This window comes from Rhododendron vialii, chromosome 3a (assembly GCF_030253575.1).
Source record: "Rhododendron vialii isolate Sample 1 chromosome 3a, ASM3025357v1".
NCBI classification, from domain to species: domain Eukaryota; kingdom Viridiplantae; phylum Streptophyta; class Magnoliopsida; order Ericales; family Ericaceae; genus Rhododendron; species Rhododendron vialii.
This window is the reverse complement of record NC_080559.1, coordinates 12,299,774-12,319,665: the sequence shown is the minus strand read 5'-3', so window position 1 is coordinate 12,319,665 and position 19,892 is coordinate 12,299,774. Positions and strand designations below refer to the sequence as shown.

Genomic DNA, 19,892 nt, shown 5'->3' with positions numbered 1-19,892 from the left:
AAAGCGATTATTCTACCTTGAATCTGTCCGAGAAAGCAAAAAATGGTTTTGGAAAAATCGGAGAAGATGGCGGATGTAGAGACCCGTATTTTTGAGACTATATTTTTTCTTTTGCAATCGTACGGCTCGTTGAGATAGACGGTGCGGATATTCGGTGTGACATCTTCGTGGGAGGATATAACGGTAATTGTGCGAGAGGTGCACATGTGTGTGTGGGGGGTGGGAGCATGGGATTAATCCCCATGCCAATAATTTCCCCAGGAGAATCATTTCTCCCATTTTTTTTTTTTCTCTCTTTTTCTCTCTCGGCTATCTCTCTCTCCTCCTCTCCTCCGAAAAACTCCCTCTTCTCTTCTCTCTTCGATTTCATCTACTTAGGGTGTGATTCCGGACAAGGCCAGAGAATTAAAGTTGTTATACGGAGCACGAGCTTTCCAAATATCCAAGAAAATTCATGATCGGACCTCGTTAGAGCTTGGTTGACTCGGTCAAAGGCTCGGATTTTGCTCAAAACCCATGAGGTAGGGATTTCTCACTTCTATTATGTGTGTATGTGTTGATTTGGTGTTTGAATCGTGCCCTAGATCGTTGTTTTCGTTGTTAAAAATGTTCTGGTGGAGTCTGAAAATCATGCAGTGAAAACCCATGTCCTACCGGTAGGAGTTTTGGCCCTACCGGTACAAAAGCTGTCCAGTAATGTCATTTTCGTGAAATTGTGGTCTCCTACCGGTAGGAAAATGTGTCCTACCGGTAGGAAATGAAAAATTCAGCATTTTGGCAAAACTTCGAACGGGCATAACTTTTTCATCCGAACTCTGTTTTGGGCAAATTTTATATCAAAATTCATGTACCGAAAATGTACTTTCCAATGGTGGTGGTCTCATCTCCCAATTCTTAACCGATAAGATTTGGCAGCCAAAATAAGATAGATATATTCGTATACGTTGGGAAATCCTTTTTCCTTAGAATCGTTTGGGTGAAACATGGGTGTTCTTAGGTTCCCCTGAGTACTAGTTGAATGGTTTGACGAGGCTAGTAGTATACTAAATGCTTGGTAGTGGTCGTTGGGTTCCGTATGAGTCGTTTGACACCGAAACGAGGGTTTAGAGAATATAAGGAGTATATGTGGCCAAATGTTGTATGTGTTGACATGCGAAGTGAAAAACGAACACATAGAATTCTTCTTGAGTTAAACAATGCTAAGCATGGATACCCGAGACATTTCCTTGTGTTTGATATGTGGTACACCTCTTGCGTAACTTATACGATTTTGCGAGTTGCAAGGTGGAAGTCCATGAACTCGCTATGAGAGTTTATCTTTTGATGTGTGAGTGCTTGTATGGTGATGAGAAATTACTAACGTAACGATTGCGAGTTGATTGAGATGAAATTATCTGTACTACTTTTATGTGAATAAGTTTTCGTTGTGAATTCATTATATGTGACTGGAATGAATGGCTAAATTGTAAAGTGTATCGAAGGAATTGTGGTATGGTGACCTTTGATGTGTGACTTGAATTAGTTCCATCAGTGAGGACGAAACTAGTGGGGAGTATCGGGATTTCTTAATTGGCCTGGCAGGAGCTTTTGCTCATGATACAGAATGATGAGGAAATTGTGACACGATGTGAATGGAAATGGGCTATCATTGTGAAAGTGTAAGTAAGTGATACGAAAGACATTGGTGTTGCGGTTCTTTGATTACGATAGTTTCATAAGTCAAGATATCGGATTGGTGATTCGAAGTGATATGAGGGACAGTGGCAGTCATGAGAAAATCATATAGATAGTAAGTCCTCGTGGTTGAATTAGAGTTTTGGTGTGTAGTCACGGTACTTCATTTATGTCTTCGACCTTGGGAAAATTACTAGTTGTGTTTCGTTTCATCATTTGAGATACCGTACCTTGCTTTTGTTATTCATTCCACCTGTCATCCCATTCGTATATAATAGTTGTGTAGATTTCTCTACTGGGCACGTGTTTGCTCAACCTACCATTTCAGGTTCATTGCAGGTCATGGTCATGGTCATGGAGTACTTGGAGTGCATGCTGACATTATCGATTAAAGCTATTTTGGAGAGCACTTTATTTTTCTTGTTTAACAAACGACTTTGTTATGAAATTCCTACTTTGAAAGATTGTATTTGTAGACCAATTTATGGAATCGGAAACTGTATTGTATTTTGGGGTATTGTACGTACGATTGTGAGGACTTTGTATTTCAAATGGTATTGTTAATTTATGTTGAAAATCGAGGGCGTGACAACTTGGTATCAGAGCATTAGGTTTGAATACCTAGAGACCGTGGGGAGACTTAGTCTCAGGGGTTCAAAAAAAAAAGTCATTGCATATTTTTAACAAAACATGAGTGTGCTTGCCTGACTGATGTGTGTTCATTGATGTGGCATTGCATCTGTGTTTATGCGAATTGGTGGAATGTGGTTGACTCATGTAAAAAAAGAAAAAGAAGAAGAAGAAGAGAAGTTTGACCTCTTTGTAGTGACTACGGTTGCGAAGTTACTGTTATTAGTTTTGATCTTGAGCCGTTTGTGGTAAGGTATCCTTTCAGATGAGATGTTAGACAAAAAAAAAAATTTTGAAAAGTCGAGATTGTTGTAGTGGTTATGCGTAGTGGCGAGGTTGAAATGTGAAAGATGATATCCGTTAGTATGTAAAAGAAGTGTTGTATTGTTAACAAGGTTTGTGAGCTAAATACTTGATGCGTTTTATTTGAATTGTGTAGATTATGTGTTAAGTTTAAATACCTTAAGTAATTTTCATGTGATGCGAGGTGTATCATAGCTAAAGGATTGAACTAGTGAGTGTCTTGAATGTATGAAGAGATGATGTCTTGTTGTGGTAATGATTGTGTTTATTATTGTTATGGTAGTTATAGGGGTAGTGGTTTTAAGAATAGGTAAGACAGGTGGAACCCTTGTAAGTATCTGAGATTGACTTAGGAAGATGAGAGTTGTAGGTAGGGTGTTTAGAAACAGTATGTGTCTTCTGGACACCCAGGCGACTACCGAAGAGATCCAGTTGGAAGAGGCGCTTGATCACCGCTCCTTCTAGATGGAAGTCTCGGGAAGTCAATCGGATACTAGGTTTATATTAAGGGGTAAGATCTCTAGGCTTGAGGCAGATAACTATATATAGAAATTTCGTAGAAAAATGATGTGCTGTGGTGTTGTCGTAGTCATTGTGGTGATTGCCGTAGCGGTAGTGTTATGAGGGGTCGATAGGAGAATATTAGTTGTGTTATTCGGAGATAGGGAAAATAAGACACAAGGAGAAAGATAGTGATGTGATTTAAGTCAAGTGGTCAATGTAAGGCAAAGTAAGAAAATTGTTTGAAGTAAAGGCGATATAAGGGTGAACTGTTAAGGCTAATAATGAAGTGGAGTGTAGTTGGCATCCTTAGTTGGAATGGTGTGAAATTCATGGCAAGTGAGACTATTAGAAGTTCTTGGTGCGAGTGAAATTGATTCTTGAGTAATGAGGTAGTACGAGTCTTAGAATATAAAGAGGAATATAGACATGTTATTTGTAACCCCAGAGTCTTGTTAGTGTTTAGAAGAGGTTTATCAATTTGTTTGTATTTATATTGGTGTTTAAAATTTTAGTATCGAGAAAATCAATAGCAGTAAAAGTTTATTAGTGCAACTATTGCATACATTGTGTAGGTATTTGGGCGATGAAATATCGTGTGATTGTAAAGTTGATAGAGAAATGATTAATATTGATGTTGCGTATTTGTTACATGATATTCGAGATTGTGAAAATGGGAAACATGTGACTTGAGTAGGCTAATTGACGAGAGTGTTCGAGATTGATGGGTAAACAGAAAATGTGAAAGGTATCGTGAAGTTGAAAGGAACGAGATTACCATTGGGCTTTCTAGAGTGATGAAATGTGAAGTGATGGATACTTTGTGAGTCCGATGGACACTTTGTGAGTCCGATGGATACTTTGTGAGTCCGATGGACACTTTGTGAGGTTGTCGGATACTTTGTGAGTCCGTGGATGCTTTGTGAGACTGATGGATACTTTGTGAGTCCGATGGACACTTTGTGAGTTCGATGGATACTTTGTGAGTCCGATGGACACTTTGTGAGGTTGTTGGATACTTTGTGAGTCCGTGGATGCTTTGTGAGACTGATGGATACTTTGTGAGTCCGATGGGCACTTTATGAGACCGCTGGATACTTTGTGAGTCTGATTGACACTTTGTGAGATTGCTGGATACTTGGTGAGTCCGTTGGATACTTTGTGAGTTGGTGAATCTGCTGGATACTGAGTGAGCCTGTTAATGCGTGGATGTGTCTGGCATTGTGTAAGCTATTAAATTGCATTGTGGGTTTGTTGAAATATTTCGTGAATGAAATGTGCTGTTGTTTAGTTCTAACCTACATATTTGATTTATTATGTAATCTCAATGCGTGAAATTTGCTTTAAGTATATGATGTAGAATAAACAGTGATGCTTATGTGGGTAGTTGCTATGAGTGTATGCCTTTCTTGAGTAGCAACAACGATGTTTGGAGAATTGGGTTTAAGGAAATAGTGGATTGATAGTTTACCAGAATGGTTTTAATGTGTCTTGTGAAGAGTTATGTAAAAGGGACGCGTTACAATAGGGGAGAGTTTGGATTTTCGAAAATAGAAACCGATAGTGATTCAGAGTGGGCTAGAGAATATGAAGTAGTGTTGAACTCTTAGTTGTGTTTGAGTGTTAAATGGCCGAAAAAAATGTTTGAGATTTGTGCAGAGTCGATATAAAAGTTGTGTTGGTAAACAGAAATGTGAGTCAGAGATAAAGGTTGATGATTTTGTGTTAGGTGTGTTTCGTCGTACCAAGGGAGGTGAACCCTGTCTTTGAGAAAGGGAAGTGAGTAGCGAGGTGCGTGAAATAATTTGAGATTGTTAAAGAGAATAATGCAACTATCTATTATCAATGGTATTGATAGAATTGAATCAATTGTGGGGTGTGTTTATTTTATTTTATTTTTATTTTTGGAGACGAAAGATGTATTAATAGCTTTGAAATGTGAGACGTTCAACGAGGGTGAGTTGGTGTTAAAATTGAGCAAATGGTGATGATCGTTATGTAGTGATTGAGTTTTGGGTTTCTTGGTTTTATTACAGTGGAGAGTATTTGGGTATTCAAAAAAAAAAAATATTGATGGATTGATCTATCAGTTGGTATTGGGAAAATGAAGCTTATGAGTATTAGAATTATAGTTATTATAAGCAGTTTAGTATGTCCTTCTGGGAAGTTCAAGAGATACTTAGTGGAATAAACTGAAAAGAATGAGAATGAGGAATTCTAGAGTTCGACGAACGTGAGATTATAAACTGTTGAATCTCGGTGGGATTGTCATGAAGATATGTGGGGACTAGTATTTTGGTATAGATGTTAGGATTTGAAAATATGATAAAGATGATGGAGGTTTGTGGCTGAGTGTTGAGTGATAAGACCATACCATTAGTGAGGGTTCTGAGGAGCAAACGAGATAAGGAAGAATCTGCGTAGAAAAGAAAGAATGATGTTATAAGTATGAAATTGCAACATGAGGTTTGGTAGTACGATTGGTGACTCGGCTGGGTTTGGGTTGGCAAATTTCGAGGACGAAATTTCTTTAAGGAGGGCAGGGTGTAGAGACCCGTATTTTTGAGACTATATTTTTTCTTTTGCAATCGTACGGCTCGTTGAGATAGACGGTGCGGATATTCGGTGTGACATCTTCGTGGGAGGATATAACGGTAATTGTGCGAGAGGTGCACATGTGTGTGTGGGGGGTGGGAGCATGGGATTAATCCCCATGCCAATAATTTCCCCAGGAGAATCATTTCTCCCATTTTTTTTTTTTCTCTCTTTTTCTCTCTCGGCTATCTCTCTCTCCTCCTCTCCTCCGAAAAACTCCCTCTTCTCTTCTCTCTTCGATTTCATCTACTTAGGGTGTGATTCCGGACAAGGCCAGAGAATTAAAGTTGTTATACGGAGCACGAGCTTTCCAAATATCCAAGAAAATTCATGATCGGACCTCGTTAGAGCTTGGTTGACTCGGTCAAAGGCTCGGATTTTGCTCAAAACCCATGAGGTAGGGATTTCTCACTTCTATTATGTGTGTATGTGTTGATTTGGTGTTTGAATCGTGCCCTAGATCGTTGTTTTCGTTGTTAAAAATGTTCTGGTGGAGTCTGAAAATCATGCAGTGAAAACCCATGTCCTACCGGTAGGAGTTTTGGCCCTACCGGTACAAAAGCTGTCCAGTAATGTCATTTTCGTGAAATTGTGGTCTCCTACCGGTAGGAAAATGTGTCCTACCGGTAGGAAATGAAAAATTCAGCATTTTGGCAAAACTTCGAACGGGCATAACTTTTTCATCCGAACTCTGTTTTGGGCAAATTTTATATCAAAATTCATGTACCGAAAATGTACTTTCCAATGGTGGTGGTCTCATCTCCCAATTCTTAACCGATAAGATTTGGCAGCCAAAATAAGATAGATATATTCGTATACGTTGGGAAATCCTTTTTCCTTAGAATCGTTTGGGTGAAACATGGGTGTTCTTAGGTTCCCCTGAGTACTAGTTGAATGGTTTGACGAGGCTAGTAGTATACTAAATGCTTGGTAGTGGTCGTTGGGTTCCGTATGAGTCGTTTGACACCGAAACGAGGGTTTAGAGAATATAAGGAGTATATGTGGCCAAATGTTGTATGTGTTGACATGCGAAGTGAAAAACGAACACATAGAATTCTTCTTGAGTTAAACAATGCTAAGCATGGATACCCGAGACATTTCCTTGTGTTTGATATGTGGTACACCTCTTGCGTAACTTATACGATTTTGCGAGTTGCAAGGTGGAAGTCCATGAACTCGCTATGAGAGTTTATCTTTTGATGTGTGAGTGCTTGTATGGTGATGAGAAATTACTAACGTAACGATTGCGAGTTGATTGAGATGAAATTATCTGTACTACTTTTATGTGAATAAGTTTTCGTTGTGAATTCATTATATGTGACTGGAATGAATGGCTAAATTGTAAAGTGTATCGAAGGAATTGTGGTATGGTGACCTTTGATGTGTGACTTGAATTAGTTCCATCAGTGAGGACGAAACTAGTGGGGAGTATCGGGATTTCTTAATTGGCCTGGCAGGAGCTTTTGCTCATGATACAGAATGATGAGGAAATTGTGACACGATGTGAATGGAAATGGGCTATCATTGTGAAAGTGTAAGTAAGTGATACGAAAGACATTGGTGTTGCGGTTCTTTGATTACGATAGTTTCATAAGTCAAGATATCGGATTGGTGATTCGAAGTGATATGAGGGACAGTGGCAGTCATGAGAAAATCATATAGATAGTAAGTCCTCGTGGTTGAATTAGAGTTTTGGTGTGTAGTCACGGTACTTCATTTATGTCTTCGACCTTGGGAAAATTACTAGTTGTGTTTCGTTTCATCATTTGAGATACCGTACCTTGCTTTTGTTATTCATTCCACCTGTCATCCCATTCGTATATAATAGTTGTGTAGATTTCTCTACTGGGCACGTGTTTGCTCAACCTACCATTTCAGGTTCATTGCAGGTCATGGTCATGGTCATGGAGTACTTGGAGTGCATGCTGACATTATCGATTAAAGCTATTTTGGAGAGCACTTTATTTTTCTTGTTTAACAAACGACTTTGTTATGAAATTCCTACTTTGAAAGATTGTATTTGTAGACCAATTTATGGAATCGGAAACTGTATTGTATTTTGGGGTATTGTACGTACGATTGTGAGGACTTTGTATTTCAAATGGTATTGTTAATTTATGTTGAAAATCGAGGGCGTGACAACTTGGTATCAGAGCATTAGGTTTGAATACCTAGAGACCGTGGGGAGACTTAGTCTCAGGGGTTCAAAAAAAAAAGTCATTGCATATTTTTAACAAAACATGAGTGTGCTTGCCTGACTGATGTGTGTTCATTGATGTGGCATTGCATCTGTGTTTATGCGAATTGGTGGAATGTGGTTGACTCATGTAAAAAAAGAAAAAGAAGAAGAAGAAGAGAAGTTTGACCTCTTTGTAGTGACTACGGTTGCGAAGTTACTGTTATTAGTTTTGATCTTGAGCCGTTTGTGGTAAGGTATCCTTTCAGATGAGATGTTAGACAAAAAAAAAAATTTTGAAAAGTCGAGATTGTTGTAGTGGTTATGCGTAGTGGCGAGGTTGAAATGTGAAAGATGATATCCGTTAGTATGTAAAAGAAGTGTTGTATTGTTAACAAGGTTTGTGAGCTAAATACTTGATGCGTTTTATTTGAATTGTGTAGATTATGTGTTAAGTTTAAATACCTTAAGTAATTTTCATGTGATGCGAGGTGTATCATAGCTAAAGGATTGAACTAGTGAGTGTCTTGAATGTATGAAGAGATGATGTCTTGTTGTGGTAATGATTGTGTTTATTATTGTTATGGTAGTTATAGGGGTAGTGGTTTTAAGAATAGGTAAGACAGGTGGAACCCTTGTAAGTATCTGAGATTGACTTAGGAAGATGAGAGTTGTAGGTAGGGTGTTTAGAAACAGTATGTGTCTTCTGGACACCCAGGCGACTACCGAAGAGATCCAGTTGGAAGAGGCGCTTGATCACCGCTCCTTCTAGATGGAAGTCTCGGGAAGTCAATCGGATACTAGGTTTATATTAAGGGGTAAGATCTCTAGGCTTGAGGCAGATAACTATATATAGAAATTTCGTAGAAAAATGATGTGCTGTGGTGTTGTCGTAGTCATTGTGGTGATTGCCGTAGCGGTAGTGTTATGAGGGGTCGATAGGAGAATATTAGTTGTGTTATTCGGAGATAGGGAAAATAAGACACAAGGAGAAAGATAGTGATGTGATTTAAGTCAAGTGGTCAATGTAAGGCAAAGTAAGAAAATTGTTTGAAGTAAAGGCGATATAAGGGTGAACTGTTAAGGCTAATAATGAAGTGGAGTGTAGTTGGCATCCTTAGTTGGAATGGTGTGAAATTCATGGCAAGTGAGACTATTAGAAGTTCTTGGTGCGAGTGAAATTGATTCTTGAGTAATGAGGTAGTACGAGTCTTAGAATATAAAGAGGAATATAGACATGTTATTTGTAACCCCAGAGTCTTGTTAGTGTTTAGAAGAGGTTTATCAATTTGTTTGTATTTATATTGGTGTTTAAAATTTTAGTATCGAGAAAATCAATAGCAGTAAAAGTTTATTAGTGCAACTATTGCATACATTGTGTAGGTATTTGGGCGATGAAATATCGTGTGATTGTAAAGTTGATAGAGAAATGATTAATATTGATGTTGCGTATTTGTTACATGATATTCGAGATTGTGAAAATGGGAAACATGTGACTTGAGTAGGCTAATTGACGAGAGTGTTCGAGATTGATGGGTAAACAGAAAATGTGAAAGGTATCGTGAAGTTGAAAGGAACGAGATTACCATTGGGCTTTCTAGAGTGATGAAATGTGAAGTGATGGATACTTTGTGAGTCCGATGGACACTTTGTGAGTCCGATGGATACTTTGTGAGTCCGATGGACACTTTGTGAGGTTGTCGGATACTTTGTGAGTCCGTGGATGCTTTGTGAGACTGATGGATACTTTGTGAGTCCGATGGACACTTTGTGAGTTCGATGGATACTTTGTGAGTCCGATGGACACTTTGTGAGGTTGTTGGATACTTTGTGAGTCCGTGGATGCTTTGTGAGACTGATGGATACTTTGTGAGTCCGATGGGCACTTTATGAGACCGCTGGATACTTTGTGAGTCTGATTGACACTTTGTGAGATTGCTGGATACTTGGTGAGTCCGTTGGATACTTTGTGAGTTGGTGAATCTGCTGGATACTGAGTGAGCCTGTTAATGCGTGGATGTGTCTGGCATTGTGTAAGCTATTAAATTGCATTGTGGGTTTGTTGAAATATTTCGTGAATGAAATGTGCTGTTGTTTAGTTCTAACCTACATATTTGATTTATTATGTAATCTCAATGCGTGAAATTTGCTTTAAGTATATGATGTAGAATAAACAGTGATGCTTATGTGGGTAGTTGCTATGAGTGTATGCCTTTCTTGAGTAGCAACAACGATGTTTGGAGAATTGGGTTTAAGGAAATAGTGGATTGATAGTTTACCAGAATGGTTTTAATGTGTCTTGTGAAGAGTTATGTAAAAGGGACGCGTTACAATAGGGGAGAGTTTGGATTTTCGAAAATAGAAACCGATAGTGATTCAGAGTGGGCTAGAGAATATGAAGTAGTGTTGAACTCTTAGTTGTGTTTGAGTGTTAAATGGCCGAAAAAAATGTTTGAGATTTGTGCAGAGTCGATATAAAAGTTGTGTTGGTAAACAGAAATGTGAGTCAGAGATAAAGGTTGATGATTTTGTGTTAGGTGTGTTTCGTCGTACCAAGGGAGGTGAACCCTGTCTTTGAGAAAGGGAAGTGAGTAGCGAGGTGCGTGAAATAATTTGAGATTGTTAAAGAGAATAATGCAACTATCTATTATCAATGGTATTGATAGAATTGAATCAATTGTGGGGTGTGTTTATTTTATTTTATTTTTATTTTTGGAGACGAAAGATGTATTAATAGCTTTGAAATGTGAGACGTTCAACGAGGGTGAGTTGGTGTTAAAATTGAGCAAATGGTGATGATCGTTATGTAGTGATTGAGTTTTGGGTTTCTTGGTTTTATTACAGTGGAGAGTATTTGGGTATTCAAAAAAAAAAAATATTGATGGATTGATCTATCAGTTGGTATTGGGAAAATGAAGCTTATGAGTATTAGAATTATAGTTATTATAAGCAGTTTAGTATGTCCTTCTGGGAAGTTCAAGAGATACTTAGTGGAATAAACTGAAAAGAATGAGAATGAGGAATTCTAGAGTTCGACGAACGTGAGATTATAAACTGTTGAATCTCGGTGGGATTGTCATGAAGATATGTGGGGACTAGTATTTTGGTATAGATGTTAGGATTTGAAAATATGATAAAGATGATGGAGGTTTGTGGCTGAGTGTTGAGTGATAAGACCATACCATTAGTGAGGGTTCTGAGGAGCAAACGAGATAAGGAAGAATCTGCGTAGAAAAGAAAGAATGATGTTATAAGTATGAAATTGCAACATGAGGTTTGGTAGTACGATTGGTGACTCGGCTGGGTTTGGGTTGGCAAATTTCGAGGACGAAATTTCTTTAAGGAGGGCAGGGTGTAGAGACCCGTATTTTTGAGACTATATTTTTTCTTTTGCAATCGTACGGCTCGTTGAGATAGACGGTGCGGATATTCGGTGTGACATCTTCGTGGGAGGATATAACGGTAATTGTGCGAGAGGTGCACATGTGTGTGTGGGGGGTGGGAGCATGGGATTAATCCCCATGCCAATAATTTCCCCAGGAGAATCATTTCTCCCATTTTTTTTTTTCTCTCTTTTTCTCTCTCGGCTATCTCTCTCTCCTCCTCTCCTCCGAAAAACTCCCTCTTCTCTTCTCTCTTCGATTTCATCTACTTAGGGTGTGATTCCGGACAAGGCCAGAGAATTAAAGTTGTTATACGGAGCACGAGCTTTCCAAATATCCAAGAAAATTCATGATCGGACCTCGTTAGAGCTTGGTTGACTCGGTCAAAGGCTCGGATTTTGCTCAAAACCCATGAGGTAGGGATTTCTCACTTCTATTATGTGTGTATGTGTTGATTTGGTGTTTGAATCGTGCCCTAGATCGTTGTTTTCGTTGTTAAAAATGTTCTGGTGGAGTCTGAAAATCATGCAGTGAAAACCCATGTCCTACCGGTAGGAGTTTTGGCCCTACCGGTACAAAAGCTGTCCAGTAATGTCATTTTCGTGAAATTGTGGTCTCCTACCGGTAGGAAAATGTGTCCTACCGGTAGGAAATGAAAAATTCAGCATTTTGGCAAAACTTCGAACGGGCATAACTTTTTCATCCGAACTCTGTTTTGGGCAAATTTTATATCAAAATTCATGTACCGAAAATGTACTTTCCAATGGTGGTGGTCTCATCTCCCAATTCTTAACCGATAAGATTTGGCAGCCAAAATAAGATAGATATATTCGTATACGTTGGGAAATCCTTTTTCCTTAGAATCGTTTGGGTGAAACATGGGTGTTCTTAGGTTCCCCTGAGTACTAGTTGAATGGTTTGACGAGGCTAGTAGTATACTAAATGCTTGGTAGTGGTCGTTGGGTTCCGTATGAGTCGTTTGACACCGAAACGAGGGTTTAGAGAATATAAGGAGTATATGTGGCCAAATGTTGTATGTGTTGACATGCGAAGTGAAAAACGAACACATAGAATTCTTCTTGAGTTAAACAATGCTAAGCATGGATACCCGAGACATTTCCTTGTGTTTGATATGTGGTACACCTCTTGCGTAACTTATACGATTTTGCGAGTTGCAAGGTGGAAGTCCATGAACTCGCTATGAGAGTTTATCTTTTGATGTGTGAGTGCTTGTATGGTGATGAGAAATTACTAACGTAACGATTGCGAGTTGATTGAGATGAAATTATCTGTACTACTTTTATGTGAATAAGTTTTCGTTGTGAATTCATTATATGTGACTGGAATGAATGGCTAAATTGTAAAGTGTATCGAAGGAATTGTGGTATGGTGACCTTTGATGTGTGACTTGAATTAGTTCCATCAGTGAGGACGAAACTAGTGGGGAGTATCGGGATTTCTTAATTGGCCTGGCAGGAGCTTTTGCTCATGATACAGAATGATGAGGAAATTGTGACACGATGTGAATGGAAATGGGCTATCATTGTGAAAGTGTAAGTAAGTGATACGAAAGACATTGGTGTTGCGGTTCTTTGATTACGATAGTTTCATAAGTCAAGATATCGGATTGGTGATTCGAAGTGATATGAGGGACAGTGGCAGTCATGAGAAAATCATATAGATAGTAAGTCCTCGTGGTTGAATTAGAGTTTTGGTGTGTAGTCACGGTACTTCATTTATGTCTTCGACCTTGGGAAAATTACTAGTTGTGTTTCGTTTCATCATTTGAGATACCGTACCTTGCTTTTGTTATTCATTCCACCTGTCATCCCATTCGTATATAATAGTTGTGTAGATTTCTCTACTGGGCACGTGTTTGCTCAACCTACCATTTCAGGTTCATTGCAGGTCATGGTCATGGTCATGGAGTACTTGGAGTGCATGCTGACATTATCGATTAAAGCTATTTTGGAGAGCACTTTATTTTTCTTGTTTAACAAACGACTTTGTTATGAAATTCCTACTTTGAAAGATTGTATTTGTAGACCAATTTATGGAATCGGAAACTGTATTGTATTTTGGGGTATTGTACGTACGATTGTGAGGACTTTGTATTTCAAATGGTATTGTTAATTTATGTTGAAAATCGAGGGCGTGACAGCGGAGCAACAGAACGCCCGAGCTGACTTTGGGTGATTTGGAGATTGGTTCGGAGGTGCTCGGGGTCGTGCTAGAGTTGGTGTGTCTCGGATTTGTGTTTGGATGAGTGCGGAACCAAAACCTACTTCATTTTGTCTCTCTAGACCATCATTGTTGGAGTTCCAAGCTTTCTCTATCTTCTCCTCTCTGAATGCAGTGGTGGTGGTGATGTTTGTGGGCTGTGTTTTTCGGATTGGAGAGAGGGGTGTATTTATAGTAGCGAGGGAGGAGTGGGATGCAACATTTGGAGGTGGTGGGAGAGGGTGGCCCACTTGGTGCTGATTTGAGAACTGAAAGGGAGTGGTACAATAATTTTTTTCGATTTTCAGAAACTATAGTTGAAGACTTTTTGGTACCCGCTCAGCACATCTGAACTGTCCAATACACTTTTGCACGGCTTGGATTGAAACTCTTTCTCTCATCTCACCCAAACACTTTTTCTCTCATTCTTCTCTCTTCAAATTCGAACCGTCCAAAAATACAATGGATTGTTCGGATGCGCCAAACGGGCACCACGTCGTACTCACCCGACACTGAAATTTTTTATTGATTTAACACACTATTGAAGGAAGTTGATATTCACGCTCCACTTTTTACTGATGGCACTTTATTTTGTTCATAAAATTACTAATAACTTTACGTTAAAATTGAAGCATCATTAATAAAAATATATACCACAAAAATCCCTATTGAATCATCAGGCCCATGGTTTTATATTTTAGGAGTAACTGCTCCTACTATGCTAGAGGACTGGCTATGAATGCTTATGCAGATGAAATACGGAATACTAAGTATTGTAGGCGCCAAAAGCAGTCCACATTTATTGCCAAATTACTTTCCGTTCTTTTCTTCAGTATTGTAGGCGCCAAAAGCAGTCCACATTTATTGCAAAATTATTTTCCGTTCTTTTCTTCAGTTTTCTCACCAACTGAACACAGCTATGGGGGAAATAAAGCGAAATCTCGGGTAGGATTGAAGTTACCAAGTAGTGGCAGCTCCAGAAATTTTTAGTAGGGTGTTCAGAAAATTACCTTAACTCTATTAGTTGATCTATAACCAACAATATATGCACAAATTCATATATCAGTATGAATAGCGCGGTCAAAAAAACATAAGCTCTATTCTTAGAAAATTATCTACTACACTACTACGCAAAATGAAAACTTAAATATATATATATATATATATATATATATATATATATATATATATATATATATATATATACAGTCCTCTTCAGGTAAGGGTGCCCTTACCTAATTAAGGTAAGGGCTTCCCTTTTTCTCCCTTTTCCCAATCGAATTTCAATGATCCGAGCCGCTCAATGTGTTCAGAACGTGATTTTAAGAGTACCCACGAAAAATCAGCAAAAAAAAATATTAGAAAGGGCTTCATTAGAATAGTTTTTATTTGAACCGTTCGATAAAAAATAAACAAAAACTGCTCGGATAAAGCCCTTCCAGGTCATTTTTTTTGCCGATTTCTTGCGAGTACCTTGAAAATCACGTTCTAAACACATTGAGCGGCTCGGATAATCGAAATTCGATCGGAAAATGGGAGGTTCTTACCTTAACAAGGTAAGGGCGCCCTTACCTGATTGAATCTGTATGTATATATATATATATATATATATATATATATATATATACATACACACACACACACACACACACACACACCATGGATCAAGTGAGGGATCTCTCACTTTGTTAAAATGTGAGATTTTCATTTCCCGACCAAATTTTGAAAATCCGAACCGTTCAATGTGTGCAGAACGTGATTTTAAGGGTCCCCGCGAGAAATCAACAAAAAAAATGACCGGGAAGGGCTTCAATTGAGCAATTTTTTTGAACCGTTCAATAAAAACTGCTCGGATGAAGTCCTTCCAGGTCATTTTTTTGCTGATTTCTTGCCGGGACCCTTAAAATCACGTTCTGATCACTTTGAACGGTTCGGATCATCGAAATTCAACCGGGAAGGGGAGTCCCGCATTTTGTTGGGATCCCCCACCGGATCCTGTATATATATATATATATATATATATGTATGTATGTATGCATGTATGTATTTGTAAAAAGGAAATTTATTTTTTTCTAAAGTTCTTGTATTGCATAGTGGATGGTGTTATGAGAATGGAGGGAGTAAGATTTTAATTCTGTCCTAAACGAGTTATCATATTTGTGCAAACATTAAACCAACATCTTAATCCATTAATACCCCTTTGAAAGAAATTGTGGATTCTATCATAGTCCTGAATTTGAAGGAATATTGTTCAAGATAACTGGGTTTTGAAGTGTATTTGATTTTTTTTAAGCTTTGTCCTTAATTTTATAAGCTAACCAAACAGGAAAAAGCAGTCAATGTCATGAACAAGAAATTAACACATTTAGACTATCTACAATATATAGACATGGAGAGAGAACGCAAAGTATGATAGTTACACCAATGTATTCTTCCTTCTCTTTCTTTTTTTCAATTTTTTTTACTATGATTGTGAGTTTTATTTGAGGTAATGCGTTAGGTGTTCAAATACGAATTACCTGGATTATTGGGCTGTAATTGGGTTGTAGCTCAGTGTTCAATTATTTTTGTGTTGGGTGTTCAATTATTTTGGATTTAGGTGTTCAAAACTATTAGGATTGGATGTTCAAAACATAACTAAACCAAAGTTACTACATGTATTCTAACCAAAAAAAATTCCTAAGGGTGTTCAAGTGACCATGCAACCATGGTTCTAGAGCCGCCTCTGTAATACCAAAACAAAAACAAATATAGAGAATAACCCTCGTAAGTTGGACTAATACAAAACATGGGTTTCGATTTTTACTCTCGAATTTGTTGAGGAACTTGGCTTTACCTTCTGGTTTCTCTTTTGTTTTTTCTTCTGCAACAGAGAGAGAAAGAGAGAGAGAGAGAGAGAAGAAGAAGAAGATGAAAGAATGGGGCTCATCTCAATGCTTCATATACTGCACAAGATATATTGTGGAGGCTCCTTTCAACTCTACTCTTTGGGAATTTGTTTGTACACTATCGACAGACACACAAAACTACACAATTAATTTAATTAAATGACCAAAAAACACTTCGGCACGAGTAATTTTTGGGTACAGGGTGGGTATTACGTGACGGTACCCGCATGGTGTTCGAGCAACACATCCGGGCCATCTAAAAGTGTGTTGGACGGTCCAGATTGAAACCATCTCTCTCCTCTTACCCCATCACTCTCTCTCCTCTTTCTCTCTCTTTTTTCTCTTCAAATTTGAGCTGTCCAAAACCAAAATAAACTTTCCGGATGCGCTACGCGGGCTCCACGTGATGCCCACTCGGCCTAGAGGCATTGGGACCATGTTCGTTTGGGGATTTTAGATTTTGGATTCTCTCACTGCGAACGGTCCCCAATAAATTTTTTCTTAATCAGTACTCTTATTTCTCTTTCTATTTCTCTCCACTTATTACCCAAAATTCAAAATTCAAATACCAAAACAAAGGGTCTGGAGTTTTCGACACAGAAGGGATTGGACCCCATTGGTGGGGGGAGTGACCGGTGGAGTATGGAAAAAGCAGTGTACGGACCACGCTGTTGAGTTGTACACAGCTCATCCCACCCTTTTTACTGTTTTGCTCTTTTTTGAAGATTTCATCTCATCTCACCTTCACCTCTCTTTTTTGCGTAATTGTTAGGAAACAGATTTTGGTAATCTATCCAAAACCCTAGATATTCTATGAAAGTGCCTAAAAATCACTAAAATCTTATAATAGAAAAGTGCATCATAAAATTCCATGAAAGTGCCTAAATATATTTTGGCCTTATAGCTAAAAAAACTCAAAAAATTAAAAGACCTCCACTGAAAATAATTTTGCTAGTGTCCTTCATTTAAATAAAAACTATTTTATCGTCCTTATGACTAATTTTTCCTTCAAGGAACAATATAAGGATTAATATATATATATACAAGAAAAAAGGATTGCCAAAATTGTTTCCCATTTAGTAGTACTTTGTATATGAATATTTTTATTGGTTTGTACATATAAGGTGCAGTAATTTAATTTTCCCACTCTCTATCTTATCGTCACATTTTTTTCCGGTGTTGATTTAGGTCATAACATTAGCATATTTTGTGTGAAATCATTACATTACTCTTATGCATAAATTCACATGAATAAATATAATTAAAAAATTCGTACAATTCTTATTCTTATTCTTATTTTTGAAGTGGTCAAGTGATACAAGTTTGAGAACTAAGATGACAAATCTCTAGCAATGAGAGCATCTAAACCAGACGGAATACAATTTGAGTGTCGACAAAGAAAACTCTTATTCAGACTATTAGAGGCAGGCCAATGGGCGGCCTTGTTCTTCTCGCGGGGCAGCACCAAGTGAAAGACCAGCTCCTCGTAGACACCCAAATCTGGATGTCTTCTATCCATAACCCTTATCTCCCATTGACAATCGGAATTAAGTCCATTAAAGTAGTTAATTAAGTCCATTAAAGCAGTTAATTATCACCTGGCAATCTGTTTCAAAAATGGGATTATCAATAGCCCATCCCATATCCACCGCAACCCCAGACGCGATTCTCAATGCCCAAGCTTCAATTAAAATGGCAGAAGAGACCCTTACAATTTTACCAACCCTTCACAACCGAGCTACTCCACCACTATCCCTGGCAATAATGCTGAAGGCAGCTAAGCTGCCGGAGGAGGAAAATGCTCCATCACAATTAAACTTTATAAACCCAAAAAACAAGCATGCAGATAATCAACATTTGCCGAATTGACCTTAATTATTGTAGTTTCTGGAGATTAGGCCACACTCCATTAAAAACAAAATTCTTTAGTTTGTTATAATTGGGTCCTCAGATTTGGGAAGATTCGTGGGTGCATAAGAAATTAATTCTTGTCCAGTATTCAAAGGAAAGAGTTGCCACTTGGTGCTAAAAGAATTCCCAGATTGGCCCTTTAAGCAATTGTACTTAATTAACCCCCATCTCAAAAAAGTACACACTTGTCTGACTTTGACCCAATAGGTGACAATTAGCATTTTGCTTTCAACTGGATACAGCTTGCTCTTTCATTTGAGAACTGAAAGTAATTTTTTTTTGTCAAGCTACATTAATTAGTGCAAATTAAATAGCATTTTGCTTTCAACTGGATTGATTTTGAAAAACTACAGTTGAAGACCTCTTTATGTGAAGATCACTGGGTCTGATGGTAGTCTTTTTTTTTCAAATCATCAGCAAGTTAGTATTGTTAGATGTTAGAGAGGAAGAAGGAAGGAGGGCTCCAACCCTGTCCAAATGCGTGAAAGTACAAAGGAAGCAACAATCGCACTTCACTTACCACTGTGGTTTGATGGTAAGTGAGCTATTGGATATATATATATATATATATACACACACACCACGGATCCAGTGAGGGATCCCTTACCAGTCTACTGTGTGGACCTCCCTTTTCCCGATCGAATCCGAGCCGCTCAATGTGTTCAGAACGTGATTTTAAGGGTCCCCGCGAGGAAGCAGCAAAAAAAAATGATCGGAAAGGGCTTGATCCGAGCAGTTTTTTCTGAACTGTTCAATAAAAAACTGCTCGGATCAAGCCCTTCCCGATCATTTTTTTTGCTGATTTCTTGTGGGAACCCTTAAAATCACTTTCTGATCATTTTGAGCGGCTCGGATCGTCCCAATTAGATCGGAAAATGGGAGTCCCGCACGGTAAGCCCGTGCGGAATCCCTTAAGAGAACCAGACTAATATATATATATATATATATATATATATATATATATATATATATATATATATATCACACATTGTTGGAACTTGCTGGCAGAGAGCTATTGGATATTAACAGAGACATTCGAGAATATCTTGGCCTCGGAATGAATAAAATTGAGATTGAAACCGATTCAAAGGTTGTTGTGATGACGATCAACAATGAAATGCATGACTATCAGATTGTACGAGTTTGAAAGCGGAACTATTGGGTAAAGAATATCCTCGACTTGAGAAAAGACAAACCGGTCTGTTACTAAATGTATGCGAGACAAACTCTTAGAGAACTAAACTGCACGAATTGATTAGTTCTTGATTTGACACAAACTCTTAGTGGTTAATTAATTATGCATGCTTATGCAGATGAAATAGTCATTAATATTATCACTCTAGCTTGTCTGGGTCATATAATTCACACAATAACCCCTGAAATAGTTGTGTAAGGCATTTTTTTTTTTTTGAAATGAACTCCATGAATTTCCCGTTTCGCTAAGGTTCTTATTTTTTGTTTTACGAGACAAGTCATTATTAATTCACCCTTTAAGGCAACAACATAACAACATTCATTTGGAAACCAAAAGGCAGAATCGATTCGAAGGAGAAATGAGAGATATTTTGTTCCACCCCATAAAAATTGCATTGATTCTTTTCTTTCAAAGAA

The 19,892-nt window shown here is 38.1% G+C and overlaps 2 protein-coding genes and 3 long non-coding RNA genes across 5 annotated transcripts in view; 3 read left to right on the top strand and 2 right to left on the bottom strand.

The window, feature by feature from the left end:
• The window catches only part of LOC131321042 (uncharacterized), a 59,953-nt gene that overhangs the window by 16,518 nt on the left and 23,543 nt on the right, over positions 1-19,892 (bottom strand). The window lies entirely within an intron of this gene.
• LOC131321037 (dammarenediol II synthase-like) overlaps positions 1-19,892 on the bottom strand; it is a 132,703-nt gene that overhangs the window by 99,777 nt on the left and 13,034 nt on the right. The gene's annotated exons all lie outside the window — the stretch shown is intronic.
• On the top strand, positions 283-3,337 carry LOC131321052 (uncharacterized). Its single transcript, XR_009198455.1, has 2 exons — positions 283-521; positions 2,003-3,337. It is a non-coding gene; the product is annotated as an uncharacterized LOC131321052 (long non-coding RNA).
• Positions 5,863-8,911, top strand: LOC131321053 (uncharacterized). The gene is made up of 2 exons (XR_009198456.1): positions 5,863-6,100; positions 7,582-8,911. It is a non-coding gene; the product is annotated as an uncharacterized LOC131321053 (long non-coding RNA).
• Positions 11,441-13,408, top strand: LOC131321054 (uncharacterized). Its single transcript, XR_009198457.1, has 2 exons — positions 11,441-11,678; positions 13,160-13,408. It is a non-coding gene; the product is annotated as an uncharacterized LOC131321054 (long non-coding RNA).